This window comes from Portunus trituberculatus, chromosome 19 (assembly GCF_017591435.1).
Source record: "Portunus trituberculatus isolate SZX2019 chromosome 19, ASM1759143v1, whole genome shotgun sequence".
Lineage (NCBI taxonomy): Eukaryota > Metazoa > Arthropoda > Malacostraca > Decapoda > Portunidae > Portunus > Portunus trituberculatus.
Window position 1 is genome coordinate 6545670 of NC_059273.1, and position 16831 is coordinate 6562500.

At 42.8% G+C, this 16831-nt stretch overlaps 1 protein-coding gene across 1 annotated transcript in view; it reads right to left on the minus strand.

Moving 5' to 3' along the window:
* The window catches only part of LOC123506058 (protein amalgam-like), a 368181-nt gene that overhangs the window by 178494 nt on the left and 172856 nt on the right, over positions 1 to 16831 (minus strand). Inside the window, exon 4 of the mRNA XM_045257904.1 lies at positions 3344 to 3411. The gene's annotated coding sequence lies outside the window, so the exon portion shown is untranslated. The remainder of the gene's footprint in view (positions 1 to 3343; positions 3412 to 16831) is intronic.

The following is a 16831-nucleotide window of genomic DNA, read 5'->3' on the forward strand; positions in this document are numbered from 1 at the left end:
CATTTCACTCTCTCCATATTTCCTTCATTTTCTTACAGCTTCACTTCAAAAGCTTCATTCATTCCCTCGTTAGGTTTCTGATGTTCTTTTCAGTTTGGTTGGTAGTTTTTCTCTCATCCGCCATCAACAAAGGCCGCTCGTCACTGTCTCATTTTAAAACACTTTAAGCGGCGGGACAAGAAGGTTAGGGCGGCGGGATAACCTTAATTCTTTACCGCCCAAATATTAGCAAAGCTGATTACCTGCTCTTCTGGTCTTCCATGTGTTTCCCTCCCTCCACCTCTATCCTCTCTTCCTCCCCTCTACTTTTTTTTTCCGGTCCCCTCTCCCTGGGCAGCCCCTTAACCTTTCCGCAGCTGCTTTTGTCCCCTTTCCCTTGAACAGGCTCTCTCTCCGTCTGCCAGAACCAGGCTCTCCCTCGGCTGTTGACTTTGCAAACATCACGCAAAGTCGGGTCGTAGGGCTCTTTTCCCGGAGTCTCCCCCTGAAATCCTAAGTTTTCTACGAATCTTTTTCATTCATACAGTCGATTTCTCTGCCTATTGCTAGTTACTCAAAAACTCTCACTCCAATTTCAGTTTACTTGCTAATTGCCCATTCAAGTCTCGTTTAGTTTTTCGCTATATTGCACCTCCTCTCCTCCTCCTCCGCCTCCTCCATCCACACTATTAGCATGTCAAAAGTCCGCAGGTGGAGGTCAACAGGTGGAGGTCAACAGGTTCAGTGTGCAAAAATCATGACAGCTTAAAAGGAAGGAAGTCTTTTCATTCGCAACTCTTATTAGTGGAGTCGCAGCCTTTTGCTTTGTAACGGACATACAGCCTTCAGGAAGCTAATTCATGGTTAAGTTTCCTTCATTTCCTGCGAAAGATAAGTTGGCAGCTCCATCTGACATTCCTGGTTTCATTTTTCCGTCCAGGAGGCGAAGTAAAACCTCACCAATCAAAGAAAACAACACTGCCACTGTCAATACCACTGCCCTCTTATATTACCACAAGAACCTGCCTCTCCTCTCCACGGTTCCTTCCCTCCCTGTGAGTTTCAAGAATCTAACTTCTTGGCCATTAAACAAAGGGGTCAACAGCTGTTCAATTTTCTCAGGTTTATTATTATATATACCTGCGCCCACCTGACTCCCTACGACCCTATTATTCCTTCAGTGCTCCATTTACCTGACTCGGGGATGGCAACTCACCGTAACATTAACCAATCACACCAGTTTCCTTCACTATATTTTGGATGTTGTCTGAATTCACTACTACCATTTCTGCCTCTGGTTTTAATTGATACTTTTAACGACTATCTAATAAAAGCTAATTCATGTACTTACTTTAGTCTTCATATGCCTTTCCTCAATATTACTGTCGTTTGCTGTGCTCATCAACTTATTACCTGACTTATCACTGAACGCTTTAATTAATCTGTTAGTAATCCCTTGAGTGCCATGACGCGTTTCCATATTCATTCTGCTTACTATTTGGTGATTCTATACAACTTCAGAAACTTATGTGGGGGGGATCAAAATAGTGGAGACTGTGGCCATTAATCTTCTGACCTCCATAGACCTTCCCTAATGCCAATAAAATGGGCTAAACGTACTCAAATCTCAAGGCAAAAATGTATCCTGGTACTGAAGGGCTTAAGGCACCACTATATTCACTGTATCGCACTGTATGGCTTAGTATTCATGTATTCCCTGTATTGCACGGCTGTAGGTAGTGATGAGGCTGGCGTGGCGGGATATGTGGCGCTGGATGTCGAAGTGTTACGGTCGTATTTTCGAGTAATACATTCACAAGCACACGTGTCCATGGCCGCCCTTCCGCACCGAGTCACCTGTCAATTATTGTATTGGGGAGATCCGATGCGCTGCTTTGAGCCGGCACACAACTGACGCCGGATTCGATTACCGTATTTCCACTTTTCATATGAACCTGTGCACGGACCAAGTTTTTGTTTGCTTCCCTTTTTTATTTTATTTAGTTTTATTGTACGTATATTTACTTTTATTGTACGTGCGTATTCACTTCCCTTACCCGATTGTAGAGGAACGGTTCATCAAAATTAGAAAACCAGATTAAGTGTATTTCCTCTTCTGTATTAAGGATATAGAGATGGACAGTGTTTTAATATATTGTTCCTTTTATACCTTCTATTGTACTAAATTCTTGAAGTTTTTAGGAGACCAATGAAATAGAGTAAGCTGATTTCCTGTACATTTCTTTTCTATCTTGTTGTTCATGAAGAAGTTAATCAGCGAAGCAGCAAACAGCACCTTCATTCACCTGTCGTCACTTGGTCACTTGAATACTGAATAACCTTCATTACGGTAAACTCTGGAACTCTCTACCGTACCTGCTTCTGTATTTTTCAATTTCCTACGACTTGACTTCACGTAGGAGGGAAGTTTCAAGTCATTTATTGTTTTCCTTTTTTTTGGCTAAGTCTCTCGAGCTTGCAAGGAACTAGCAACTAAATGGGCCTTTCCTTCTCGTTTTTTTAATTTTTTATTTATACCATGTGGGCTTTTTCACGGGAATTTATGGGCTAAAGGGGATACTTTTTAGGGTACCTCCTATCTCAAAGCCCACCCGCTAGGAAACCGTTGCCCCGAGTGAGGAAGCCCAACCTATACTCGGACCGTGGACAGGATTAGAACCCGTGCGCTTGGAGACCCCTCGGACCCCAAAGCACACATGATTCCACTGTTTTCCTCTTACATAAAGAAAAAAAAATATGTACAGGAGCCTCCATTATCAAGTGAAAGGGAGACTCAAACAAGTAACGACTGGTGAAATAGAGGCTGTGGGGAGACGGAGATGAGGAAAAACTAACACAAAGGAGCAGAATCTATAACACTGAGCCGACTTCAACCTCTCTATCACCACCATGACTACCAAGGTGTGAATTACCGCCTCGTCACCACAAAGACAGACGGGTGGAGATTATAGAATAGGAAACATGATATATGCATTATGGGAAGCTGCAAATTATTACTGATCCATGTATATTAATGTGACCCTGTAATGGACGAGACGAGATAAGAGGGCATGATACGATAAGATTAGGTCCGAGAGAGAGAGAGAGAGAGAGAGAGAGAGAGAGAGAGAGAGAGAGAGAGAGAGAGAGAGAGAGAGAGAGAGAGAGAGAGAGAGAGAAATAGATGGCATACAAAGACGAGTATATGAAAAAAAACTAAAATAAAGTACTATAAACATAAAACACGATAGTAAAACGAATAAACAACTTGATAAAGAAAACAAATAGAAAAATATCAAGTTAATCACGAAAAAAAATGATTACAAAACAAATACTGAAGAAACAAAGGAAATACTTTTCTCACCAATCTGAAGCTGAACAAAACATTCTTCTCGAAGCAAGTGAGATGGCGCTCCTCCACCAGATCGGCACCTGAAGAGATAAATAATACACAAATATCATCCCACGTTAAGGCCAGGCTTCAGATACCCTTCTCTCTCTCTCTCTCTCTCTCTCTCTCTCTCTCTCTCTCTCTCTCTCTCTCTCTCCACGACTACTTTCAAAGGCCAGAGAGATGACTAGTCCAGTTTTCAAGAGTGTTTCTCCTTTTGTACCCTTTCATTACCATTACACCTTTTCATATTCATTCTGGTTACTATTTAGTGACCTTACACAGCTTCAGAAATTTATGTGAGGATTGAAAAAGTGAAGACTGGCCTCTAATCTTGTGACGTCCATAGGCTCTTCCTAATGTATATAAAATTATCTAATCTTACACAAAACTCATGATAGAAACGCGTTACACTGCTGAAGGGGTTAATAATACAGAAATAGTCACTAAAACCGTACGAGGACTTCGAAAAACCTGCGTAACCTCAAGTCATTTATCCATTTTTTCACTCTCTTGGATCTGTACTGGCAACTTAGTAGATCTTTTCCTTCGTTTTATGTTACCTTTGACCAGCTTTCCTTCTTATACATAAAGAAAAGAAAATACGAGAAACTTTTGTGGCGTAGAAATGTTTCAGAATACGTTTTAACTTCAACGAAACATATGACATCTCCATCTAGTCCCTCCATCTGCCACGCCACCTGCATTCCTTCCCATCTCTCCCACGGCATCAATAAATCCACCCCATCAATGTGCAACCCACAATCCACTTCATCCATTCCTTAGCAGACGTCACCTACAAAGTCCTCTCCTATTAATCTACTGCGTGATGGATATATGCATGATTTCCTTTATGTTTAAATAGCTGGAGTCGTCAGTGTATCTCCGGGGCTTGCTTCATTATTCAGGCGTGAGGCGCAGGTGTGAAGGTCGCCAGGTGAGCTGCGGCATAGAGGTTTTATCGCGGGTGTGTCCGCTACCTGTGATTTGTGGGTGAGCTTACTGGTATTCTAATGTGCTCTCTTTCTCTCTTTCTTTGTCTGTCTGTCTGTCTGTCTGTCTCTCTCTCTCTCTCTTTCAGAACACACACACACACACACACACACACACACACACACACACACACACACACACACACACACACACACACACACACACACACACACACACACACAGATCAGACTATTTGTTTACTTTCTCTCTCTCTCTCTCTCTCTCTCTCTCTCTCTCTCTCTCTCTCTCTCTCTCTCTCTCTCTCTCTCTCTCTCCATACTGTAAATTACAATGCTAAATATTTCATTAATCACGTGTGACGTCCCTTCATATTTTGTGTCAAAACAATTATTTCGTGAAGCATTCAACTAAAAATACAGTAACTCTCTTTAAATAAGTTTTCAAAGTAGCTAACGCTTCTCCAAACTCACCCGCTGTTTATAGAGCAAATACTCGTTAAAAATAGATGCCTTATGAATCGACTTTCTTGATAAAAAAAAAAAAAAAAAACTCGCATTACTAACATTGGCAGTAGCTTCATGTTTCAACGAATATATTCCTTAACTAGTCTTGCTGTTAAGGCGAAAGTCAACAAAACCTCTGCATTATTGGATTTCAGTATAATTCTCATTTATTATTTCACCACATAATTTCAGTCGAATTAATAGCTTTATATCCAATTATTTACGGGACCTGTGTGAGAGAAAAATTGTATTGAATAATTGATGGTATTTTTTCGACATTCTTTGAGTACACACCTACGGGAATCACATGCACGGAACTCACATTAATAATAAAATCTGGAGCATCTTCGACACACCAGGGGACAGGGAGGAGAGCAGCCTTGAATCGCCACTCGTGACCATCTTATGACATGTATTCTGAAACACTTCTGCCATCACCTCCACTATTCTCAAAAGGCTCTAGTTGAAGCTACACTGATTTCTATACTTGTTTTTGTGATTCTAGAGCCAAATTAACAAGATTTCTACACTATTAATTGGCTAAACACTTTTGAGAACCCAGCTGACTATTTTTGTGGCCTTTGATAGACAGTCGTGGTGAGAGAGCAAAGCGTTTCTGAATACGGGCCTCATGCAAACTCCCTTCCTGTCTTACAATAATAAGCTGTCACTGAGCCTCCTGTCCGCCTGCCTGCCTGCTAGCACCACTCAACCCCTCCCGGACACGATGTTACTCGTATGTGTATTTAGTCAAGTCTCCGTGATCTGATGGATAAGGTGCACAATTCAATGGTCCACCACCCTTTACAACTCAGGAAACCGATTAACAGTTATCCTTGCCCATTTGTTCTCTGATTTACTTCCTTAGTGAGCTGTTAAATATTGTATTAGGACTGCAAGTTGCTTAAAGGACTTGCATCGAGGCGAGACACAAAATACAGTGAAGTGAGGGGTGATGATAACTTGACTACTCGACTTGCAACAAAAAGCGACCATGGGCGACACTCACTGGGGGAACCAAAAACACTCAAAGGAAACCGAGGGGAATAAAAACTAAATATGGAAAAGGTGAAGCCTGAGAGAGTCGCGTTACAGCCGATGAGCACAACCTTTTTTCTACTTACATTGAGCCAGCGACCGCCCCTTAATTGGAAGTTGTCCCATGAGCTACGGAGAGGAGAGAGGAAAGGGAAGCGAAGTGTGCAGGGAAGCGTGGGCAGAAACGGGACCGTGTGTGGCAGAGGAAGACAGGGTGGGGGGAAGAGTGAGGGAGGGGGAGGGAAGGGCAGGGCGATCCATAGAACTACGTCACGCGAGAGGAACTGTCAAAATATAAAATAAATGTTAGCTGCGGGTGGATTCCTTGTATGTTCAGCTGAGCGTGTGGAGTCGAACGCCAGACTGGAAAGAGTGAGAGAGGGAGGGGAAGGAGTGAGAGAGGGAGAGAGAGGGACAGGGAGAGAGGGACAGGCAGATGGAAGGGAGGACGTACTGGCTGGGAGAGTTTGGAGTTGTCTGTATAGAGGAAAGGTAAATAATGGATCACGAAGTCATCAGTGTATGGTAAAAAGAGAACCTCAATACATTTGTGTCTCGAATGGTTTGATAAAAGTCCGCAGATTGTCGAACATCTGTATGTGAATGTGGAGGAAATGTCTATAGATAAATAAATAAATGAATAAATCAAATAAACGAATAAAGCGTTTTTTTAATTATTTTCTTCATTGCTAAACACGTAGTGTCTAGTTTCCAAAGTTTTATAGAATTGACAGAAGAGACATATCGTGTTTTTCTTCCTTACATCTTTTATGCGATATGGCTGCAACATTCATGTCGGCAGCAGCAAATCAGTCGGAATATGTTTCATTCTTTTAATATTCAACTCAACTCAACAAACGGGTACATGAATTGTTTATGTGGTCTTAAAATGCCAGGCGTCCGAACCCGCAGCTTCACTGAAACCTTTCACACCAACGGCCTTTTTGTGCGAGGAGCGACATTCTCACTTTTATCGCCAATAATTACAATCTTTTCCTTCTCTGACGCCGCACTTCTAAACAGGCGAGTTTCTGTGCACTTCCAACCACGATAATGAAAAAAGAGCAGTAAAAGATCATGAGCCGCACCAGTCAGTCGCCCTTTCATATGCCATTTCGCAACCACAATCCTTTGCATCATCAGTCTCTCTTTCCAGGAAAACATAAATACCTAATCACTGTGGGAGGAGATGCAACTTGAATATGTAGATCATTTTGATACGAAAGACAATTAGTTTTCATACTTTTCATTAAAATTTTTCCTCTAAGCATTTGATTCTCTGAGATATACGAAAAAATACCTTCTTACATCACACTTCTATATGGGCGAGCTTCTGTACTGTTCCAATCATGATAAAAAAAGAGCAACAAAAAATAATTAACCACACCCCCTTTCACATCCACACATTTACAGCCACAGCGCACCACCACATTACCAGGAAATATTACCAACCACAGCATAAACCAAGCCAAGCCTCACAAACACAACGGCAACACAACCACCGTTTCTCACTTATTATTTTTATTAGGGTGGTATTCAGAAACGCTCTGCTCTCTCACCACGACTGTTTTCCAAGACCACAGCTATTTCAAGTGTTTCTCTAATTAATAATGTGGAAATCTTGTCATTCTGTCTCTAGAACAGTAAAACACCCTTAAAAACGTTCTTACCTCTCACCACGACTATTTTCCAAGGCCAAGGAGATGACTAGCGGGGTTTTCAAGAGTGTTTCTCCAGTTAATAATCTTGTCACTCTGCCTTAAGAACAGTAAAAAAAAAAAAACCTTAGATAACTCGTGTAAATTTAAGTAAAGCCTTTTTGAAATAGTGATGGTGAAGCACAGAAAACATGTTTGAGAATACGAGCCTTACTCCGACGCTGAGAGAGAGAGAGAGAGAGAGAGAGAGAGAGAGAGAGAGAGAGAGAGAGAGAGAGAGAGAGAGAGAGAGAGACGGGAGGCTGCGGCGGTGAGGGTAGCGGTGGTGGTGGCGGCGGTGGCGAGGTCAGGGTGGAAGGGACTATATCTAAACGTCAATATAGCCGGGTCGACAATTTAACTGGGCTTTGCGTGCCTTCGGGAGGAAGTAAAAATGGTGACAGGATCGCTTTGTATTGATGACTAAGCTGATAATGGTCCATTCAGCGTGATGGGATCCTGTGTACCTATTAATGGCAGGCCTCGCGCGGGTACAAACACACACACACACACACACACACACACACACACACACACACACACACACACACACACACACACACACACACACACATTCCAGCCCACCCACGCCTATACTACGAGAGAGAGAGAGAGAGAGAGAGAGAGAGAGAGAGAGAGAGAGAGAGAGAGAGAGAGAGAGAGAGAGAGAGAGAGAGAGAGAGAGAGAGAGAGAGCAACACTAAATAACATACGGACACTACAGTAAGACTTTTAAAACCTTCAGGTATAATGCGTCTCTACTCTGAAAGGAAGAAAAAAAATACAAAAATATAGAGAATAAGGAAGAGAGAGAGAGAGAGAGAGAGAGAGAGAGAGAGAGAGAGAGAGAGAGAGAGAGAGAGAGAGAGAGAGAGAGAGAGAGAACACACACACAGTAATCCGTCTCGACTTTCCATACACACAACACAGTTCATATTTGTCCCTAAAAAAAAAAAAAAAAAAAAAAAAAAAAAAACACCCAACAAACGGAGCAGAAACGAAACGCAGCTACGACACAACGAGGACTAAAAAAAAAAAAGAGTAAATAGAAAAAAACCCCAAAAAAGTAACGCCAATATGTGTTCATCAACATTTTCTCTTCTCCCGCACACTTTTTACCTAGCGAGGGTTAACATGGCAGGGAAAAAATGACAACAGGCAGCAGCAAGCACTGGCCAAATGAACGAGGATAAAATAATGCAAAGGATAATTCAGGTGGTACTAGCTATGGTGGTAGTGGTGGTGGTGGTGGTGGTGGTAGTGGAGGAGGAGGAATGAAAAGTCTTGATTGGGATAGTGGAGAAAGTAAAAGAGAGAGAGAGAGAGAGAGAGAGAGAGAGAGAGAGAGAGAGAGAGAGAGAGAGAGAGAGAGAGAGAGAGAGAGAGAGAGAGAGAGAGAGAGAGAGAGAGAGAGAGAGAGAGAGCACTGAGAGGAAGGGATTGCTGTTAGCTTGGAGGGAATACGTGAAGCGGAAAGAGGCAGAATTTATCGAAAGAAAAAAAAGAAAGAAAAGAATGGAAGAAAAATAAGGAATTACAATGCAACGCTCACCTTTAAAACAAATAAACAGATAAATAAATAAATAAATAAATAAGATATACATTGTTATTACTGCAACGGAGATGTGAAGAGGACTTAGAATGAGAACACACACACACACACACACACACACACACACACACACACACACACACACACACACACACATAAAGGCTAAACTAAATGCCAATTGAATCCTTGATGATAAACTTACTTGACGGTAACTGTGTAGGTAAAGGTTAGTCTCTTCAACTCGGGAACACATTTTTACCATGAGTTTTTGGTGTTATTAGACGATTTTATTGCCATTAGGAAGAGTCTATGGAGGTTTGAAGATTTATGGCTGGAGTCTTCACTATCTTAATCCCCACATAAGTTTCTGAAGCTGTATAAAATCGCCAAATAGTAACCAGAATAAATATGAAAACGCGTCCCGGTGCTGAAGGGGTTCACTGCACTGCTGGTTTAAAGAAACACTAGTGGCACAGCTTCATGCATTACAATGGGGGAGAAAAAAAACACCTCGCAAGCTAATTAACAAATCAAATGCGTGAAAAAGCCGAGAGAAGCAAACATAAATGAAAACAGAAAAGCAGAGACGTGAAATATGCGAATAACACATTTTTATCACAGTGAAAAACGGACGTACACACCCACACTTTTTGGACATGCGTGAAGAGTATGGCTTTATTCTGTCCCTCCCCCTTCCAGCTAAACAAATTTGCATATTTTGGTCCTGTTCCACTTGTTCCACGGAGAGTGTGGGCGCCAGGCAGGGAGAGGTGTGCTCGGCGGTTACAGGCTACAGGTGGCCGGCCATGGTGCTGGCGAGGGAGGTGCGAAGGACTGACTGTGGTGTGTGGTCATTACAGATACTTATTTGACAATGTAAATGTAGAAAAGGCAAAAAACGATCTTAAACCCATCATTACTGGGACACATTTTTACCTTGAGATTTATGAATGATTAGACCAGTTTATTGACATTAGGAAGGGTCTATGGAGGTCAAAAGATTAATGGCCACAGTCTTCACTATCTTAATCCCTCACATAAGTTTCTGAAGTTGTATAAAATAAATAAAATAGTCACCAGAATGAATATGGAAACGCGTCATGGTACTGAAGGTGTTAAGTGAATCATGTAATGTTCAAAGAATCAAGAATTTAGTGAACATTTCTCTTAAACAAAAACAACGGATGTAATAACCTGACATACAGCTTAGAATTGTTAACTTAATGCCCAACTACGGACATCCAACGTCATTACCTAAATCATAAATACTCAATATTTCTCTATTCAACACAAATGAGCAAAAGACCCTCAACAGTAACAAAAAAGGGATGACTGTCTTGGTACTCATTATGGTGAAGAATATAGCAGCTGTCCGCCTGTTTTGTGGCAACCTATCAAAGCAGCGACCACTTCTATCACCACCGTGTATTTTTCTGGAAGACAAACTACGTAGGTGGAGAGGCGGTTCATCTTGCCCAGCGCGGCTCACCGTCACCACCAGCGCTGCGTCGGTCCTTGAGGGCAGGGCAGGGTGTTGAATGGGACTACATATGCAAGAGTTAACCAGTGCTCTCAGTCTTTCATACCTTTCTGGGTAGAGTATGGAACTCCCTGCCTGAGTCTGCATCTCCAGCTTCCTATGATTTGACTTCACTCACGAGGGAGATTTCAAGACATTTCTCCTGTCCTTTGGCTAACACTATCGGATCCTCTGGGGAACTGGCGACTGTGTGGGCCTTTTTTTTTCATCTTTTTGTAGCCCTTGGCCAGTTCTCCCCTCTCACATAAAAGACATAAAAGGAACATCAAGGAAGAACAGATTGCAGAGGATTTGTTGAGCATTGCGAGCCTGTTTGTGGTGACTAAACTGCCTCAAAAAGTGACAGATATAAGAGCAAAGACTAAGACACCTCCACACTGACTGAAAAATGTTTAGCTTCTTTTTGAGGAGGAGAAGGAAGAGGAGGAAAAGAAGGAGGAGGAGGAGGAGGAAGAGGAGGAGGAGGAAGAAGAAGAGGAGGAGGATGAAGAGGAAGAGGAGCAGGAGAATAATTACTCTAGTTAAATCTAATAAGTTTTCATGTTACGGTAATTAAAAGGGTAGGCACATTTTGCCACTTTGCATACTCCAACACCTGATGAATAATGAGATTTGAATAATATGAAAGGGTATCTGACGACGAGCAACACACACACACACACACACACACACACACACACACACACACACACACACACACACACACACACACACACACATGACTCTAGTGACGCCTTAGAGATCCACTTTCTACTGTACTTTGTAACCCCAGTCAATACAAAACAGAGCCTTTTCTTCCCTACAACTCCCTCTTCTATTTCTCACCAGGTACTCTTCATCCAATTCTCAGCGTTACTTTCCATTAATTTTCCATTTCCTCCTGAGCTCACCCATGCATTTTCCTCAGCACAAATTCGCCAAGAGAGGGAGGAGGAGAGGAAGGGAAAAACGGAGAATACAACACCACAAACAAGGATGCGAGACACGTTATCACCAAGCCATCACATTTTCCTTCCGTAGAGGGATGTTCCGTTCTTCCAAGAGGCTGCACCAAATCATAAACCCGCATCTTTATCTTTCGTTCCCTCTGCTACACTCCTTCAGGCGGCAGCGGCGAAGGAGGAGGAGGAGGAGGAGGAGGAGGAGGAGGAGGAGGCAGAGGCAGAGGCAGAGGCGCTCCAGCAAGGCCCGTTGAGTAATGCATCTTGTGACCCAGAGTAATTCCTATTGTGATGGAGAGAATGCGCCGTGACGGGATAAAAGGATGCAAAAAAGAGGACGACGACTCCCCGTTTCTGTGCTCTCAAAGATCTTCTCGATGGAACGCGAGCACCCCATATCCAGAGAGAGTCGCACAGCCATTACTCATTTTTTCCTCACCCTATACAGGCGCGGAAAAGCATCGGCTCCTCTCCACATATGTCAATACAAAAGACTATAATGTCCATTGATTTCCTTCGCATATGTGTTCTCTTCCGTCGTCTTCTCATGAAAGAAAATGTGTTTGGAAGGCAGAAAAAATAAGCGAGAGCGAGAGCGAGAGCGAGAGAGAGAGAGAGAGAGAGAGAGAGAGAGAGAGAGAGAATGTGTGGGCAGGTGGAGGAAAAGGAAACATTACTAAAAGTTATTAAATGAAGCAGGAAACAAGGGAGGAGAGAGAGGAAATCGTAGAGGGGAGGAGTAGGGGGAATGGCAGGGCAAAGGAGAGGGCTAAGGATAAGATGCCACGAGGAAAGTGAGGGGAAAACTGGAGACAAGGACGTACATTTTGGAGGAATACCTGAGGGAAAAAAAAAATTAAAGTGAATGGAAAGACGAAGGGGAAGACACGGAAGCATTACATCAGAGGGAGTGAAGAAAAAGGAGGTAGAGGAGAGAGGGAAGGAGAGCGAGTAAAAGGGAGAAAGGACAAGGATGAAGGGAAGAATAACTTTTAACTAGAGGCAAAGGAGAAAGAAGGGAGAAAAATTACGAGGGGAAAGCGACCTTGATTTGAGAAGTAATGGCACGGGTGGATAGATGGATGGAGATCATAAACATGGAAGCCACAGAGGTGAACGCTGACACTTATAGGAACTGAGAGCAGAGAATGATCGTGGATGTGAGGTGACGGGCACATAAATAACTGCACGGAGATACGAAGCATAGAAAAAAAGCGTGTCACTTCACTTTATCTGTGTAGTAACCACGCGGGGACTCTCATATCACACTGGTCGATGGGATCCCTTAAATTGTATAAAAAAAAATGAAAATAAAGTCAATGTTATCAGAAGTACCAATGACGCGTTTCCATATTCATTCTGCTTACTATTTGGTGATTCAATGCAGCTTCAGAATCTTACGTGAGGTGTTGAAATAGTGAAGACTGTGGCCATTAATCTTCTGACCTCCTTAGACCTTTTTTTAATGTCAATCGTACACAAATCTCATGGTAAAAATATGTCCCAGCACTGAAGGGATTAAGAATATATAACTTACTTTAGACTTCTCAAGAAATATCATAGTCTTTTTAACATATTTTCTCCTACAGTACTTATGGTTACTGATTTAGAGAGAGAGAGAGAGACTGCTTTTCTTCCTTTCTTTCAAAACACTCGCCGGTCAAGTAGTGGGATTGGGATTGCCTTTATATCTGCTCCCACTTTTGTCATTAGATTCTGCTTTCTGTTGAGTCCTCTTAGTGTTGCATCTTGCTGTGTCCTCTATTCTACATCTTGGTTAAATTATTCTTTCAAAGTGATCACATCTCGCAAACAAAGGCAATGAGTGTCGTGAGAAGCAATGACGTGACACGATGCTATTTTCAGCCACCACTAAACAAGACTAAGGTAATAAAAGGCAAGAGATGGCAAGGCGCGAGTGATCAACGTTAAAACTCTTCGATTATATAATGACAATCAGAACCATCAGAAGTCACACAAGTCACATTCTCTTCAATACTGGGATACATTTCTACCTTGAGATTTGTGTACAACTAGACCATTTCATTGATATTAGCAAGGGTCTATGGAGGTCAGAAGATTAATGGCCACAGTCTTCACTATTTTAATCCCCCACATGAGTTTCTGAAGCTGTATAAAATGACCAAATAGTAAGAAGAATAAATACGGAAACGTATCATGGTATTCAAGGGATTAATTAATATATTCGCTCAATCAGAAGTCAATACCAAAGCACAAATAACAAATATACATCACAATTCTAACGATAAACACCACTGACTTTTACTTAGCATTGAAGGGAGCGAGCACTGAATCCCACACACTGGCTGTAGCTCAGAACACCACAGGTACCAAAACTACTTCCTTCGTACCAAAAACGGCAGAATTATTCCTCTCATTTGAAAGTGGCGGATATGGAAATTGTGTGTCGGGGGAGCCGGGGTGGAGAGTCAGCAGAGATTGGGTGCGTGCGAGGGAGGCCGTGGGAGAGCAGGAGTTTAGAGGTTCACTCGGTACACGTTGAGGGGAGAATGCATGTAGTGTGTGATTCTGTTTTTTCTTCCTGCAAAGACGCCCATATTCAGAAACACCTTCCCTTCTCACTATGACAATTTTCCAAGGCCACAGAGACAACTAGCGGGTTTTTTAAGACAGTTTCTCCTTTTAATAAATTATAAAACCTGCCAGTCTATCACCAGAATAATAAAAAATATACTCTTAAAAACACGAGTATCTTCAACTGGAGCCCTTGGAATGCAGTGATGGTGAGAGAGCTAAGCGTTTCTGAAGCGTGACGAGACGGCGAGTGGCGAGACACGAAACATACACAGGGCAGAAGTATGATTCACGGGGTTATCATATAGACTACCGCATATATCGACCTCTAACCCTCTCCCTCTTCTCTCTCTCTCTCTCTCTCTCTCTCTCTCTCTCTCTCTCTCATAAATGTACCACAACCAAACAGCCAGAACAACAGAGCGGGGAGGTAAGTCAAGATAAGAGACAACGGCAACGAAAAGAATTAAAAACTGTGCCTTGGGAGAGAGAGGAAGAGGGAGAGGGAGAGGGTGAGGAGGACGGGAGCGAGGGACGAGGCAGGGAAGGAGAGCGACGGTTCAGCGACCACATCAAAAGCTAATGGAGTCGGGAGGTGACCAGAAACGAGGTCATACCGCCGCGGGAGATGGATCAGATGAGGCCTCCATCTCCCTCACGAGGCAGCGTCATCCACACACTCCCTCGCTCATTTTTATTCTCATGAGGCCATTTTCAGCCACAAGGGGACGGACGGGGCTGCCCAGGAGAGGGGAGACATTTCTACTTACCTTGGTGAATAACTACCCAGGCATTTTCCTTTCCGACCTGATTTGATGTACTTTGCAGCGGCGGCAGCGCGAGGCGGGGGTTCTTGATGGTATATTGACGCTACGAGTCTTCCACATAACGAACTATCCCTTCCTAAAACTCTTCCGGAATAATCAGGTTCTTCGTCCTCCTTCCTGTGCCGGTAAGGCGAATCGCAGACCTTTCCCATATAAAGCAATTCTATGTATATGAGACTTCTCTTCCGCCCACTTCCTTGACATCGGTCATGGAATATTACAGGGGATAATTTTCCAGTATCTGTTTCCTATAAAGGTTCATATTTTCATCTTGCCGGTCTGTTCACTGCAGCAGCCAATCATGCAGGCTAAGTACACACGCTGCCTTCCTCGCTAAGTGGCCAGACTAAGCAATCAACAATGCCAAGATACTCATATAGCAGAAACTAATAGTCTTTCATCTCTCTCTCTCTGTGTGTGTGTGTGTGTGTGTGTGTGTGTGTGTGTGTGTGTGTGTGTGTGTGTGTGTGTGTGTGTGTGTGTGTGTGTGTGTGTGTGTGTGTGTGTGTGTGTGTGTGTGTGTGTGTGTGTGTGTGTGTGTGTGTGTGTGTGTGTGTGTCCGGCATGGAGGGCGTCGGGCGCAGGCTGGTCATCTTATTAGGCTCGGCAACTGTGGTCTAGAAGGATCTTTAATAACACTCACATTCCTCGGAATCCGCAAGTCATGTGGATGCTGCAGCTGCAGGATTGAGCCGCGAGCCGGCGGGGAGAGTGAGCGGCGCTGGAATATTGATGGAGCGTGGAGCGTGAGTCTGCTGAGACCAATTTTGCCGTGTTTGTTGGGGTTGTGGCAGACATTTTTGATGATATACTCCAAGGTTTTGTCCGTGTGTTCGTGTGTTTGTGTGCCTTCTTACAGCAGTGACACTGGACTCCGCCAGCATTGCGGCGAGGAGGCGGCCAGACCGGGCCATGGGCTGCTTCTGCTGCTGCTGCTTGTGTTTCTTGCGGTTATTCCTGGACTCCACTACATCACGAAACCCTGCGTGCGTGCCGCCTTAAGGCACGGCAAGAACCACATTAAAGTAAAATATCTTGGAACTATTAAATATGAATGTCCATGGACGGTTGCCAAGGATCATACAACCACCTCACCTTCCTTACACACACACACACACACACACACACACACACACACACATATATATATATATATATATATATATATATATATATATATATATATATATATATATATATATATATATATATATATATATATATATATATATATATATATATATATATATATATATATATATATATATATATATATATATATATATATATATATATATATATATATATATATATATATATATATATATATATATATATAGTGTATATACACGCACGTATATACGTATGTATATATGTATGTATTCAATGAAGCAGTCGTTGGTTCAATAGAGGAGGGACGCTATTCACATTTCTTATACCTGCCTCTGGCTCTGTCTTCCCTCTCTCTCTCTCTCCCTCCTTCCATTTCCTCCGGCCCATTTATCTGCTCCTCTGGCCCAATACCTTACCCTCTGTGCCGTCATCTCCGCCCCTACTCGCCTGGAAGAAGAGCTGATGTGGGAGCTCTCCGTCTTTCAGCTGCCTGTCTACCGATGCCTTCTTCCCTCGCCTGTCTTTCTTTCCCCCTCGGCCCAGCCTTGTGCTAACCATTATGATATTCCCTCGCCAGTGAACACTCAGCCTCCCTGTTTTAACATGTCCCTTCAATCATCGCCTTTTATATCTTGCCTTACCAATCAAGACACAACATTTATATTTTCCCTTTCTCCATCTTCACAGTTTTTCGTTACATTCTGCCATTATCGTTTCTCCGTCTGGGAATTCCCGAGCTC